The sequence below is a fragment of the Zalophus californianus genome, chromosome 6 (assembly GCF_009762305.2).
Source record: "Zalophus californianus isolate mZalCal1 chromosome 6, mZalCal1.pri.v2, whole genome shotgun sequence".
Lineage (NCBI taxonomy): Eukaryota > Metazoa > Chordata > Mammalia > Carnivora > Otariidae > Zalophus > Zalophus californianus.
The window spans coordinates 103,258,464-103,273,694 of NC_045600.1; positions in this window are offsets into that span (position 1 = coordinate 103,258,464).

Genomic DNA, 15,231 nt, shown 5'->3' on the forward strand with positions numbered 1-15,231 from the left:
GAGGGGAGGGCGGTGGGGGGATGGGTTAGCCTGATGATGGGTATTAAAAGGGCACATTTTGCGTGGAGCACTGGGTGTTATGCACAAACAATAAATCATGGAACACTACATCAAAAACTAATGTAAAGTATGGTGATTAACATAACAATAAAAAATTTAAAAAAACTAATGATGTAATGCATGGTGATTAACATAACAATAAAAAAATTTTTTTAAAGTATCCTATACTTTTGGAAGTCAGGATAGTGGTTACTTTGGGGGGATGGTGACTGGAAGGAAATAGGAGTGGATTTCCGGAGCTGGAAATATTCTCTTTCTTGACCTGGGCACTAGTTATGTTGATGTGTTCAATTTCTGATCCTTTGTTTGTTTGCTTTTCTGCCTATATATTATACTTCATTTCAAAGTTTTAAAGATCCACCAACTTAAAAATAGCTAGAACTTGGGGCGTCTCGGTGGCTCAGTCAGTTAAGCGTCCGACTCTTGGTTTCAGCTCAAGTCGTGATGTCAGGGTCCCGGAATCGAGGCCCGAGTTGGGCTCTGCACTCAGGGAGAGTCTGCTTGTGGATTCTCTCTTTCCCTCTCCTTCTGCCTCTCACTCCACCTCTCTCTCTCAAATAAAAGATCTTTTTAAAAAATTAGCTAGAACTCTGCATTGCAAGTCAAGAAGCCTGAGTCTTAGACCTGATTCTGATTATTATCATTTGCTCCTATCCTTGAGCAAATCATTCTCTGTTGTGTCTAGGATTTTTCATCAGTGAAAGGGAGAGAAGTTCCCACCTAGATGCTTTATAACATGTGGAGAAACCTAGCATACCAAGAGGCAGGTGTGGGCTTCTTTGCAGTATTTCACCATATATTTAGAAGCCTGATTTAAACTGATTTAAATTCATTTTGTGCAGTCTAGCCTTTTCAATGTGGACTCTGACTTGGTCTTTGAATCATGCCTTCCTTTCACTGAGTTTATTCCCTCCACCTCCTCGATCTCACAGAACAGTTCCTCCTGAATGTCTTACCTTGTGATGTTACGGTATTTGGCCTCAATATGCTATCTGCTGGGAAGCTGGAAGCTTGTTTGGTTGTACTCTGGGATAATGCACATGAATGCTAAAGGTGTGACAGGGAATTCTACAAAGAACCTTTTGCTACTCTTAAGTTCAGTTTTGGGTCTTAGAGCCTGTGGCTTGTTCAAGGCTGGCTTTGGCCCCTTCCCACGTCCCCTGGCCCCACAGCACTGCCTTCCCTATTGGTGTTGCCCACCTCCTGCCCAGGTCCCTTCCCAGGAGCCTTGCTCATGGGTGCTCCTGACCTCTGTCTCCTGCATCCCATCTGTTCTTCTCTAACAGTCCCAACGGAAAGCACATGGTGCCTTCCCACCTCCCATGTTTTCCTCCGAGTGGAGTTACAGCACCTCACAGTGTGAGAACTTTACACCAGAATGGCTCCATTTCTCCAACCTCCCCACCCCGCCTTTGTGCTATGGTCACACACGCACGTCTACATATTTTATAAACTCCATGCTTCATTGTGATTATTTTTACTCAGTCCAATGTCTTTGAAAGAGAGTTAAGTAATTCTAAAATTTTACTATTTAGCCATGAAGTTAACATTTCTGGAGTTGTTTGTTCCTTTGTTTAGATCCATATTGCCATCTTGGGTCATTTTCCTTCTGTCCAAAGAACTTCCCTGGAAGTTTTTATACTGCAGTTCTGCTGGAGATGGAGTCTTCCAGTGTTGGTATGTCTGAAAAGGCTTTTTATTTCACTTTCAGTTTTGGAAAATATTTGTGCTAGATACAGAATTCTCGGTTGACAGGTTTTTGTTTTGTTTTAATTTCAACCCTTAAGAGATGTTTGTTTTAATTTCAACCCTTAAGAGATGTTTCAACCCTTAAGACCTCTTAAGGGTTGAAATTAAAACAAATTTAGGGGACAAAGTCTCTACTCTCACTTTGTTTCCAGAGAAACATTAACTCCTGTCACTCTTATCTTTGTTCCTTTGTCCATAACTGGTCTTCTTTCTCAGGTTGCTTTTAAGAGTTTCTCTCTATCACTGGTTTTGAGAGAAGTGATTATGGCATGCCTTGGCATAACTTTCTTCATGTTTCTCAAGCTCATGCTTTGTTGAGCTTCTTGGATATGTGGGTTTACAGTTTTTATCAAATTTGGCACATTCTTGGCCATTATTTCTTCACACAATCTTTTCTATTTCCCACCTTCTTTCCATTCTCCTTCAGAGACTTTTATTTCACATGTATCAGGCTGTTTTAAATTGTGTCATGCCTCCTCTCCGTCTTTTTTCTCTGTGTGTAGTTTCTATCGGATCGTTTTGGATAGTTCCTATTGCTGCCTTCAAGTTCGCTAGTCCATCTTCTGCAATGTCTAGTCCCCCATTCATCCAACCTCAGACATGGGTGTTTTCATCTCTAGAAGTTTGAGTCTTTTTTTTTTTTATATATATCTTCCACACTACCACTTAACATGTTCCTTTAGCTTCTTGAGCATATGGAAAACAATTATCATCCCTGTGTTAATGTCCTTCCCTGCTGACTCGAACATCAGTGTCAGTTCTGGTTCAGTCTCAGTTGGTTGATTTATCTCCTCTGTGTGATTTATCTCCTCTTATTTTCCTACTTCTTTGAATGCCTGACAATTTTTTTATTTGATGCCATTGTTGGGCACTGGATATTTCTGTAGTCCTATAAATAGTCTTGAGCTTTGTTCTGGGACACAGTTGAATTACCTGGAAACAGCTTGATGCTCTTAGGTCTTGCCTTTATGATTTGTTAGGTGAATCTAGAGCAGTACTTCACCTAGAATTAGTTATTCCCCACTACTGAGGCAGAACTTTCCTATGTATTCTGCTCAGTGCCCTGTGAATTATGAGGTTTTCAATCTGACTTGTGGCAACAGGCACTATTTTCAACTCTGTGTGACCTCTGAGGGTTGTTCCTCCTAATCCTGTAGGGTGGTTCTCTTTCCAGCCTTGAGTAGTTTGTTCATATGAATGTGCTGGCACATGAATGTACTACTTGAGTAGTTTGTTCATATGAATGTGCTGGCACATGAATGTACTTTATTAATCTCTGGAATTTCTCTCTGTGCAGCTTTCTCTTATCTGGTACTCTGCCCTGGAAAATCTAGTCACCTTGGCCTCCCTGAACTCCCAGCTCCATCTTTTCAACTCAGAGAGGCCACCAGGGCTCCACCTGGGTCCCCTCTCCTTGAACCCCTGAAAACTCCACACAGCAAGTTGGGTTAATTAAAGAGCTCACCTCTACAATAGTTTCCCAGCTTTCAAAGATCACTGACCTTCATTGCCTGTTGTCCAATGTCTTAAAAACCATTCTTTCATATATTTTATCCAGTTTTTTAATTTATTTCAAGTTGGTGGATACATTCAGTCCCTGCTACTCCATCTTGGCTAGGACAGAAAGCATCTGTAAAGCCAATTTACCTGAAGACATTTATGACTTCTAATGTTTTCCTCATAATCTGATAGTGTTTGCAAGGCTAGTATATTTTAAACTTTTATTGTGAAAGGATTTAGAAGTTACAAAAGAGTTGCAAATATAGTAGAGAATTCTGGTACATCCTTCCCCAGCTTCCCCTCATGTTAGTATTTTTTATTTGTACTTTTTTTTAGTGTACAAGTCATGAATGCTAATGGTAAAATATATATATATATATAAAGAACAGATATGTTTTAAATGTTATAGTTTATCTTTTTTTTTAAAGATTTTATTTATTTATTTACTTGACAGAGAGAGAGAGACAGCGAGAGAGGGAACACAAGCAGGGGGAGTGGGAGAGGGAGGAGCAGGCTTCCCGCCGAGCAGGGAGCCCGATGCGGGGCTCGATCCCACGACCCTGGGATCACGAGCTGAAGGCAGTCGCTTAACCAACTGAGCCACCCAGGTGCCCCTATAGTTTATCTTTGCAAATATAAATAGTATAATAATCATGTTATGAATTTTCTTTTCATGTTAATATATACTGGGGAAGAGGGGACACTGTTCTCCTTCTTTCCACATTCCTACCCCAGCCAAGAGAAGAGGGAGCATCTCCTCTCCCTTGAAGAGTGTTGGAGGGACTGCAGCCTTCTGTCTTTTTTTTTCTCTACATGCACCTACTTGCTGGGCAGAGACAGCACTTAAAAAAAAAAAAAAGATTTATTTGAGAGACAGAGTGCGTGCATGCACAGGTGTGAGCTGGGGGAGGGGCAGAAGGAGAGGGACAAGCAGACTTTGTGCTGAGTGCAGCCTGATGCAGGGCTCCATGCAGGGCTCGATCTCACAACCCTGAGATCATGACCTGAGCCAAACCAAGAGTCGGAGGCTTAACCTACTGAGCCACCCAGGTGCCCCCAGAAACAGCTCTTATGGTGAGGCCCAACATTGGGCCACATTTTTGCCAGTGCGCAGGGTTTAAAGTGTTAAAAGTTCAGCTCTTATGAGTTGGGCTCACTTGACCGCTCCTTAGCTTCCTGCCTCCATGTGGTGAACTCCCCCAGGGCAAGGCCCAGCACTCTTCTCTTATCCTCTCCCTTCCATGGTGATCAGGCAAATGAGACAGGCCAATAGTCCAGGAAGCCGGCTGAGGAACTGGACTCAGTCAATTCTGTGGGTCCAGCTCTCCCCATAGTCAAGTCCTTAAGTCTCTATCCAGGGGAAGAAGAAGGCTCTACTTTGGCTTCAGCTCCAGGTCTTGCTCTCCCAGCCAGCTGATGAAGATAGCCCCACACTGGGGATCACTGGTGCTTGCCTGGTTAGCAATAAAGATAGTATTTCGATTTCCCTGTGCATACCGATTTTCCATTGGCCAGTATCCTCAGGAAAGAGGGGCAAATGGTAAGATTTGTGTACCCAACCTCACATCCAGACCCCCATGAATATACTTTACATCATCATTTTTAATGGTAATACAGCAAGCACTACTTCGTATAGTTAGACTCATGATGATTTGTGTAATTCTCTAGCATTGTACATTTTGCCTGTTTTCATTTTCTCGCTATTATAAACAACATTATGATAATAATCATTTTTATGCATATATGTATTCATAGTTGCCTAATTATTTTCTTCATTTTTTTAAGATTTTATTTATTTATTTGAGAGAGAGAGAGAGAAAGAACGAGCAAGGGTCAGGGACAGAGGGAGAAGCAGACTCCCTGCCAAGCAGGGAGCCCGATGCGGGGCTCGATCCGATCATGACCTGAGCCGAAGGCAGATGCACAATCGACTGAGCCACCCAGGTGTCCCAAATTATTTTCTTGTACCTGTCTTTCAGATAAGCTCTGCCAATAGTATTGAGGCCTATAGCTAATCTTGAAATCTCACAGATAGATTTCCCTTAGACCTGGATAAATAATCCAAAGAGTCTCCTCAATTATGTTTTTGTAGAAAGATCATTTTTAAATGTCAGAATAGCAGAGAATGGACAATTAAAAATAAATTTTGACTCTATTATATAAAAATACACAATTTTAAGTGAGGCTTACCCCCACAATTTAGAGCAAATTAAAAGAAACAAAACCTTTAGTTCAGTGTGGTAAGTTTCATGCTAACCTTTGACTTTTCTCCTTTACTGCAATATTTAACATAGGTTCACTCCAGCCCAAATAGAAATGAAGCCTCCGATTTGCCTTTTATTAATATAAAAATAATCTTCCTGGAAACGTTCCTATTTTTAAGGGCTGGAAATTGAGGGTGGGTTTTAGGGAAGTTTGACAACCCAATTTCTTTCCTATGGTGTTCTTTTTTACTGTTTTGGTTCTCTGTCATGGATTTGCCTCCCTCACTGCCTAGGACTTACCTGAGACGGGCAACCCTTGCCGGTACGGACTCCAAGTCTCTGCCGCACCTCTTGGAGCAGACAGAAAGAAAATGGCAGCCAGGCCACTTCCCATCCCCCGGGGCATAGCTCAGCACCTGACCCAGGGCAGCCACTTGGAAACATTTGTTCGGCTTCTTAGAGTGAACACGGTGCACCCAGCCGCAGGCAGAGCCCTCAAGAATGTGCTCTTCCAGGAAAGACTGTTCTCTGTGAACTAGTTCCTGAGCGTTAACCCTGGCTCTGTTCCCAAGAGGAATCTGGTCATGAGTTCTGAGGCTACACAGCAGGCACAGTGCCAAAATGTCTTTTGACGTGCATTTTGGTTTGAACAAGAGAGAGTCACAAGACCCCATTTCAGGAGAGGATTTTTATAGGGAAAAAAACCCAAAACCCGAGTTGACTATTTTGAGGCATTGGAAACTATAGGTTCCCATGATGGGGGCTATTTCTTTTGAGCTGAATTGTTAGAAGAAGCTGAGTGGGGCATAGGGGTCATTCCATTCTGTCCACTCTGTAAGCCAAGAATCACTGCTGGCCTGGCCTGCATGTGCAGCAAGGGAAAGAGGCCCAGAGCTAATCTCCCCACCAGAACTGGGAGTCCACCATCCACACTAGGACGATATGGAAGGGACATAGAAAGGTTAGTAATGCAGAGAGGTCGTGAGAAAAGAGGTTGGGGAGGCTATGGACCGGGGATCATGGAGGACCTCAATAAGGGGGATGGCTTTCATTCCTAAGGTTATAAGAAAGAACGACCTTTCTAGGCTAACTAATCTTTCCATCTCTTCCACTGTCTTCCTCTTCCTCTGCCCTCTCAAATGCTCCTTCCTACTCTAAGCTCTCTCACTGGGTGATCCCTCTGACAGTTTCACAAGGATCCCAACATGCCCAGTGCCAAACCCATCTCAGGCCTACCCCTCAGCCTGCAACCTCCATGTTCTGGGCTCACTCTCACCAGAATAATCATCCTATCCAGCTCTCCTTCTCCATCACCCAAATGACACCAAGGTCTGTCAACTCTCTCCCTAATTTGCTTCTTGGACTGGCTCTTCCCTTTATCTGACCACCCTTACCTTGGCACAGACCCATCCCATCTTCCCAGATAATTGCAGTCTTCTCCAGCCTGGTCTCCCTGATTCCAGTCCTGCTCTTCTCTGCACCAGACATCACAGTGGGGCCATGATTACTTTATAAAATGCCAGGTCTCACAATACCCACCTGGCTTCTGAATCTGCTGTGACTCACATCCAAGGTCTTCAGCAGGCATTCATCACATACTGCCCAGTGTAGGGCTCACTGTCATAGTATGAACATCCTGTGGTAAAGTGTCCCACACTGGTTACCACTTGTTCAACATTCTGCATCTGGTATTTCTTTTTTTTGTCACTTCCAGACAATTTCTGTCTTCTCAGTTCTAATGGTTATTCTCTTTCTTCAAAATAAAAAGAAGGTTCTTCATTGTAGAGTTTCAAATCTGTCTAACTGCTCTCTCCTTTAATGTTTAGTTAATATTTCTTCCACAATTTCTTGAAGGTCCTGCCATAGTTTATTTTTATAACTCTTAAAACGTTCAAATCCATAATTGAACAAGAGTTCCAAAGGCATAAAATTCTATAGTCATAAAATATATAGTTACAAATACCTGCATTTCCCACAAACACTTGCATGTCCTGTTAAAAAAACTTTACACAGATTGGGAATTCTCAGTTTAAATTCAAGAAGGTTAATGACCTGAATGATCAGAAATGCATATGCTTCTTAGAAACAGCTCCATACTTGCCTGTCACCTCCCAGTGTTAACGTTCATGAATTAACAGACATGCTTCTTGCATGATCGCTGGATGTTTTGTATTCTTTGGCAGGAGTGATCAATGTGAAAAATGTGCCCAGATAAACTTTGAGAAAAAAGACCCAGTGTTTCATGTAGTCCTATCACAGCACAGAGCCCATTGTGTTTCAGTGATGAGTTGCTCAGCCTGTTTCCTGTCACCCAAGTACAGTCTGGGCATTAAGGGGTACTCCGTAAGTGCTATGGAGGGACAGTGCTGATATTTTTACAGCCAAGCATGCTCTCTCTAACACAGAACCAAGACACAGCTCTTCAAAAGAATAATTGCTCTTCCTAACATAATGTCAAAAGTTTGGGGTCTTTCCCCCAAATATCGGTGTCTCCCTTCCTAGTCCAGTCATCCAAGAATTTATGCTGTAAGCATTTACATTCCCCCACCTTTTCTACCACTTGCCATGAGGAATCGAGTGATAGGGTCAGGGGCTTCTTCTCCTTGGTCCTAAAACTACATCTTTCCAAGCCCAAGAAGATTCCTCTAGAACTGGTATCTTGAGACAGTGAATCAGTTCTACCATATCTGCTCCTTTTTTTTTTTTAAGATTTTTTTTTACTTATTTACTCAACAGAGAGATAGCAAAAGCAGGAACACAAGCAAGGGGAGTGGGAGAGGGAGAAGCAGGCTTCCCACTGAGTAGGGAGCCCGATGTGGGGCTCAATCCCAGGACACTGGGATCATGATCTGAGCTGAAGGCAGACGCTTAACCACTGAGCCACCCAGGCACTCATGCTTCTTCTTGAGCAATACCTACATCAGTCTAGTCTAAGATGGTAACCTGAGTGTCCCCTGCTAGACACAGACCCTCGCCCCCGGCGCCATGCCTGCCCACAATTGGCACTCAATACATGCTTGTTGAGTGAATGGACAAGTGAACACACCGGTGACTCAGTGCAGACCATTTCATGTGTGAAACCCAGCTTCCTTGGTCATTCTTCATGACTCAACCATGGCTGGGTTAACATGACTCCGGATTAATCAATGACCAGATTCCAAGGCTATGGAGGCAGGAAGGCAGAAATGCAGACTTTCTGCCTGAACCGCGAGGCCACAGTTTGTTCAAAAAAAGACCGTATGAACTCCTGACCTCTCTTCTTTTCATCCCTCTGTCTCCTGGAGCCCACATAGGAGAGACGAGCTGTTGTAATCTACCAGGCAGTCTGGGCTCAGCAGCTTGATGTTGGGTCATAAGCAGGGAACCATAAATTGTGCACAAAGCCCGGGGCTATTGTCATCGTTTGAAGTTTCTAGAGGGGCCTCTCTAGACTGGAGCTGGCTCTAGGCAGGAACATTTCCCCGACACCTCCTGCCAAAGACCATCCCACTGAAGGTCCATTATGTCGAGGGCTCTAAATAGTGGAGTTCCTCAGTCGTGAGGCTGCCATCCAGCTGAGCTGTCCGTTTCAACTACAAGTTGTCTAATAGAATGTAGGTGTTGAGATGAGGCCAAGCAGAGTCAGCTGGATGTGTCCGTGGCCTCTGCTCGGCCCTCCTGCTTTCCGCTAGTCATAGAGTCTGCATGAAGGTGAGGCTGCTGGTTGAGTCTTGCTCTGTCACTCCTGGGCAAAAGCTACGAGTGGCCGCACTGCAAAGTCAGATGCTATTTTATAAGCCCAGCCTTCATTTTAAGTAGTAGCAGGTTACTATTCACTCACTGAGCAATTGCTGAGCACCTACTAAGTGCTTGCCAGGCTGTAAGGGCACATTAGGCATGGCACCTGCTCTCACGTATCTTGTGTTTTCATGTGACTTGGTGATAAATGCTGTGATGGCAGAAATGTAAAATGGTATATATTCTACCTTTTTTCCTCATTGGGCATTATTCATATATAAAAGTCCATCTACCATACAAACTAACGATTACAAAGTGAGCACTGATAAAACCATGACCCAGGTCTAGATTGAGAGTATTTGCTAAAAGCGCAGATGTCCTCTGTCTGCCTCTCCCTGATCAAAAGCAAATCACACTTCCACCCCCCTCCCAAGGGAACCATTCTCCTGCCTTTTGAACTAATCACTTTCTTGCTTTTCTTTTTGTTCTGCCCCCTATATCTGCATCGCTAAAGAGTGTAGCTTAATTTGGCGTGTTCTAGGGATGGAGTCCTCTACACATTCCTTAGCATCCGGCTTCTTTCATTCAAACTATTCATTGTGAGATTCATTCATTTGGATTTGCAGGGTTATAGTTTGTTCACTTTATTTGCGGTATCGTATTCTATCCTATCAATATCCGACAGTGTTGTCTCTTCAACACCAATGAGCATCTGCATTGTTTCCTCCTCTTATGTGCACACTGGGGTCATGGGATATGTGTGTATTCAGCTTTAGTGGTGATTGACAAACACTGTTCCACATGCTTCCATCCTCAGTATATGTGAGTTCCTATTGCTCTGCATCCTTACCTGCACTTGATACTGTCTCATTTTTTAGTTTTTGCCATAGTTTTGCTATAGTTTAGTTTTTTTAAGATTTTATTTATTTATTTGAAAGAGAGAATGGGATAGAGAGAGCATGAGAGGGGAGAGGGTCAGAGGGAGAAGCAGACTCCCTGCTGAGCAGGGAGCCCAATGCGGGACTCGATCCTGGGACTCCAGGATCATGACCTGAGCCAAAGGCAGCCGCTTAACCAACTGAGCCACTCAGGCGCCCCTTGCTATAGTTTAGTTTTAAGTTTTTGCTATAAAATGATACTTTGTTGGGATTTTACGTCACACAACCCTGATTACTACAGAGACCAAGAGATTTTTTTTCGTATACTTTGGACTGTTTGTATTTCTTCTCCAATAGTGTCTATTATATATTTGCCCATTTTTCTATTGTTTTTCTTGATGATTCATAGTTATTTTTGTATTCTGAATACTAATTGTTTAGTGGGGATTATATGTGGGCACATGTCGTCCCTTAATTTTTATTTTCTGTATGGTTTCATGAAAAAATTCCTCACTCTACAATATAATTGTATTTATTAACCTATTTTTATGGTTCCTACATCTTCAATCTTGGCTAAAGAAACTCTTTCCCACATTGATGTCATAAATGTTTCATATTGTCTTCTAAACATTTTATAGCTTTTCCTTTCACTTTTTTTTTACTTTCAATTTTGAAATAATTATAAACTCAGGAAGTTCAAAAGTAGTGCATAGAGTTCTGTGACCCCTTCCCTCAGCCTTCCCCAGTGGTGATATTTTATGTAACTATAGCATGATATAAAAACCTAGAAACTGACACTGGTAAATCCTGTTAACTACACCACAGGCCTTACTTTAGTCTTTACCAGATTTATATACACACTTGTGCTATGTTGTGTGTGTGTGTGTGGTTTTTATTCAATTTGATCCCATGTATAGATTTGTCTTTCATTGTTTAGTGCTTAATCCACATGGAATCCAAAATGGAATTGCTTTTGTGTATAATGTGAGGTAGGGATTCTGTCTGGGCCCCCTCCCCATGGATAACCAGTAGTTCTAGCATCATTTATTAAACAGTCCATCGTTTCCCCCACTCATATGCAATGACTGCTTTGTACTAAGTCAGGTTTCCACATATGTTTAGGTCTGTTTCTTATCTCTCTCTTCTACGCCATTGGTCTATTTATCCTTGTTCCTGCACACTGTCTTAATTACCTTATATTAATATCTTGCTATATGGCAGTATAATTCCCAAGACTTTGTTCTTCTTCAGGAGTGTCTTAGCTACTCTTGACCTTTTTCTCTTCAGTATAAATTTAGGATAGGTTTTTCAAGTTTTATGGATGATCTTGTTAGGATTTTTATTGGAACAGCATTGAACCACATTGTGGAGAACTGACATCTTTACAATAGTGAATCTCCCTATCCAAGAACATGATTTAGCTCTTAATTTATCCAAGTTTTCTTTAATGTCTTTTAGGAAATTATTGCAGTTTCCTCCATTAAAAGCCTGCACATATTTGGTTAGATTTATTCCTAAGTAAAAGTACTTGGCATCTTTTGTATCTCTTATAAATCCTATCATTTCAGTTATATTTTCAAACGGATTGTTGGTGGCATGTTGATATATAATTGAATTTTGTGTGTTGATTTTTTTTATCAATGTTGCTAAAATCTCCTATCCTAATAATTTATTTATAAATTCTTTTGGGTTTTCTGAGAAGACAATCGTGCAGTCTGCAAATAAGGATGATTTCATTTCCAATCCTTATTACTTTTATTTCCTCTTGTTGTTTTACAATTGGCCCGAACAACATTAAGAGAAATAGTGATGGTACACCTCCTTGCTTGAATTTGTTTGTAAAGAGAAAACATCTGACACTTCACCATTAAATATACTGTTTGCCATAAGCTTTTGCAGTTGCCTTGGATCAGGTTAATAAATTTCTTTCCCTTCCTAGTTTATTTGCTCATCATTTCTTTTAGCATCCCCAACCTTCTTTCTCACATATTCTTTTCCTGCTTATGTATGTCCTCTAAAAACTCCTTTAATAATAAAAAAATCTCTTGCTATAACCTGTCTTGACTTTTGTTTATCTGAAAACATTTTTAGTTTTACTTTTGCTCTAGCTCTTAAAGAAAGGCCAGTGCATAAAAGTCTATGTCTTTTAACTTTTATTTTTATAGTGTAATGTATTTTAATAGCAAACTGACAGGAACAGCCCAGAAGACAAACAACATTAGAAACACATGCTTGCATGAAGGACAAGTCAGAAAAGTGTAGTGAATGGATGGAATCTACTGTATGATAAAAATGCCGTAAACACCCATGTAGCTGCCATCAATAAGAAATTTACTTGTTTTAAAAAAAATCAAAATGCTGGCATTGTCCAGAAAAAATGTAGCAGGTTTATTTATAATTATTATAAAGCCAAACTGCTGAAACCTGTTCACTGAAACATTTTGACTTGCATGAATGCTTTATGCCCCCGCATTTATATAAAAAATTCACACACAAATGAAAATGGAAAAGCTGCCAATACCTGATTTCTGCCCCCTAGTTTTCCACTTGCAAATCATATCCTTAAGTACCTTTTGACCCCATGGCGGGGGGGGGGGGGGGGAATCTAACGTTCAGAACTACAAATAACATGAAGAAGAGAATTTTTTTATATATGTATAGAATGAAATGTTTTCCATCATAGTGGATTCTTAAGCACATTCTTCATAGATGCGGCACGCTAGCTGGATGTCTTTTGGCATAATTGTGACACGTTTGGCATGGATAGGATGCAGGTTGGTTGGTGTCTTCAGAAAGGTCCACCAGATAGGCCTCACTTGCCTTCTGCACAACCCCGATAGCTGCATTCTGGACGCGCAGATGTTTTTGAAGTCCTGAGCGGTTTCTCGCATCCACCGCTGGGAGGGAAGTTTGCGGATTCGAAGTCCGGTGGACTTCTGATAATTTCACGGAGTGCCACAGGACCAGACCGGTAATGATGAGGTTTCTTCACCCCTCCAGTAGAGGGCGCACTCTTCAGAGTGGCTTTCGCAGCCGTGGCTTTCTTGGTGCTTTACCACTTGCGGATTTGCGGGCAGTCTGCTTTGCATCAGCCATGGCAGAGACCTCCTTACTTACCCCACCTTCTCCTTTGGCTGGAGCTCGGTGAGCTAGAGGCGGCACTGGCATGAACGGGCGAGGGCGGCGCGGCAGTGGCTGTGAGCCTATGTCTTTTAACTTGACTGAGATATAGTTCATATACGTAAAATTCACCCATGTTACGCATGCAGTTTAGTGAGTTTACTGAGTTGTGGCATACAGAACTGGTATATTGCCATATACACTGTACCAGTTGCGTATACATGCATTACCATAATTGAATGTTAGAACTTTTATATTATCCCAGTAAGACCTTTTATACCCATTTATCTCACTCTCAGGCCCAGGCAACCACTAGTCTACTTTGTCTCCAACAATTTGCCTTTTCTGGACATTTCACATAAATGGAGTTACATAATATGTGTTTTTTTTCTGTCTGGTGTCTTTCACCTAGCATTCCACTTAGTACTCCACTGTATGAATATAGTTCATTTGATTTATCCATTCACTAATTGGTTGTTTCCACTTTGGGCTATTATAATTAATGATGCCATGAACATTATTCAAGTCTTTGTGTGGACATATGTTTTCATTTCTCTGAGAGTGGAAATGCTGGGTCATATGGTAAATTTAAGTTTTGAAGAAACTGCCAAATTGTTTTCCCAAGTAGCTTCCCACCAGTGGTAATATTTGAAGATTTTGATTTCCCCACATCCTTGGGAGCGTTTGTTATTGTGTGTCTTTGATGGGAGCCATTGTGGTAGGTGTGAAATAGTAGCTCATTGTGGTTTTGATTTGCATTTCCCTAATGGTTTTGAGCACCTTTTCATGTGCTCATTTGCTGTTTGGTTATCTTCTTGGGTAAAGTGTCTATTCAAATCTTTTGCTCACCTTTTAATTGGGTTGTTTATCTTATCATTGACTTGAAAGAGTTCTTTGTATATTCCAGATACAGGTCTGTTATGGATTGAATGTTTGTGTCCCCTGAAAATTCATTATGTTGAAATCCTAATCCCCAGTGTGATGATATTAGGAAGTGGGACTTTGGGAAGTAATAAGGCCATGAGGGTAGAATCCTCATGAATGCTATTAGTGCCCCTATATAAAAGAGACCCCAGATTGCTTTCTAGCCCACTCTCTACCATATGAGGATACGAGAACACAGCTGTCACCAGAACTTAACCATGCTGTTTCTCCTATCTCAGACTTCCAGTTTCCAGAACTTTGAGAATAAATTTCAGTTTTTTATAAGCTACCCAATCGATGCTACTTTGTTATAGTAGCCCAAACTAAGACAAAGTCCTTTGTCAAATATGTGATTTGCAAATATTTTTTCTCAGTCTGTGTCTTGCCTTTTACTGTGAGTATATGTACCTTGAAACTTTATCTGTGGAATTCAGTGAGGCCTGGATAGACATTGCATTGTTCCAGAAATGAATTGCGTTTGCTTCTCTCAGTCACTTGGGGCACTTGCTTGGTCCAAGATGACTCCCCTACCATAAAGTTTACTTTCCAGACAATAGGAAAAGGGAGAAAGGCAGGACACACTTCTTCCCTTTCAGGGCAGATGAGGAAGCTACACAGTCACTCCCACTCACAACCCCAGAACTTAGTCGTGTGGTCATATAGAGCCATAAGGAATGGGGAATGTAGCGTGCCCCTTGGTGGCTATGTGCCCAGCTCAAAATCCTATGCAAAAGTGGTATCACACAGTCCAGTAAATAACAGACTCACATTCGAACTCATCAGTATGATTCCAAAGCCGTGCCTTTTCCACTCTGTTACGCTGCCTTCCTAGGAAGGAGCCAACAGGAAATTATTTTTAATAGCCTCCTAAGAACTTTCAGGTCCCCCAGTCAGGAAGCAACAGAGCCAGAGCCAGGGTATGGACATGGGTCTTCTCGAAGGATCATCTTCTCCCACACCCCTCTGCCTTCTACTTTTCCTGGAAGGGGATTTGCAGGGTAATCTGGGTGGCATTGGATTCACTGTGTATTTTTCCAGAGAGCTAGTAATTATCCTCCCAAGCTTCATCCCTTTTCCTC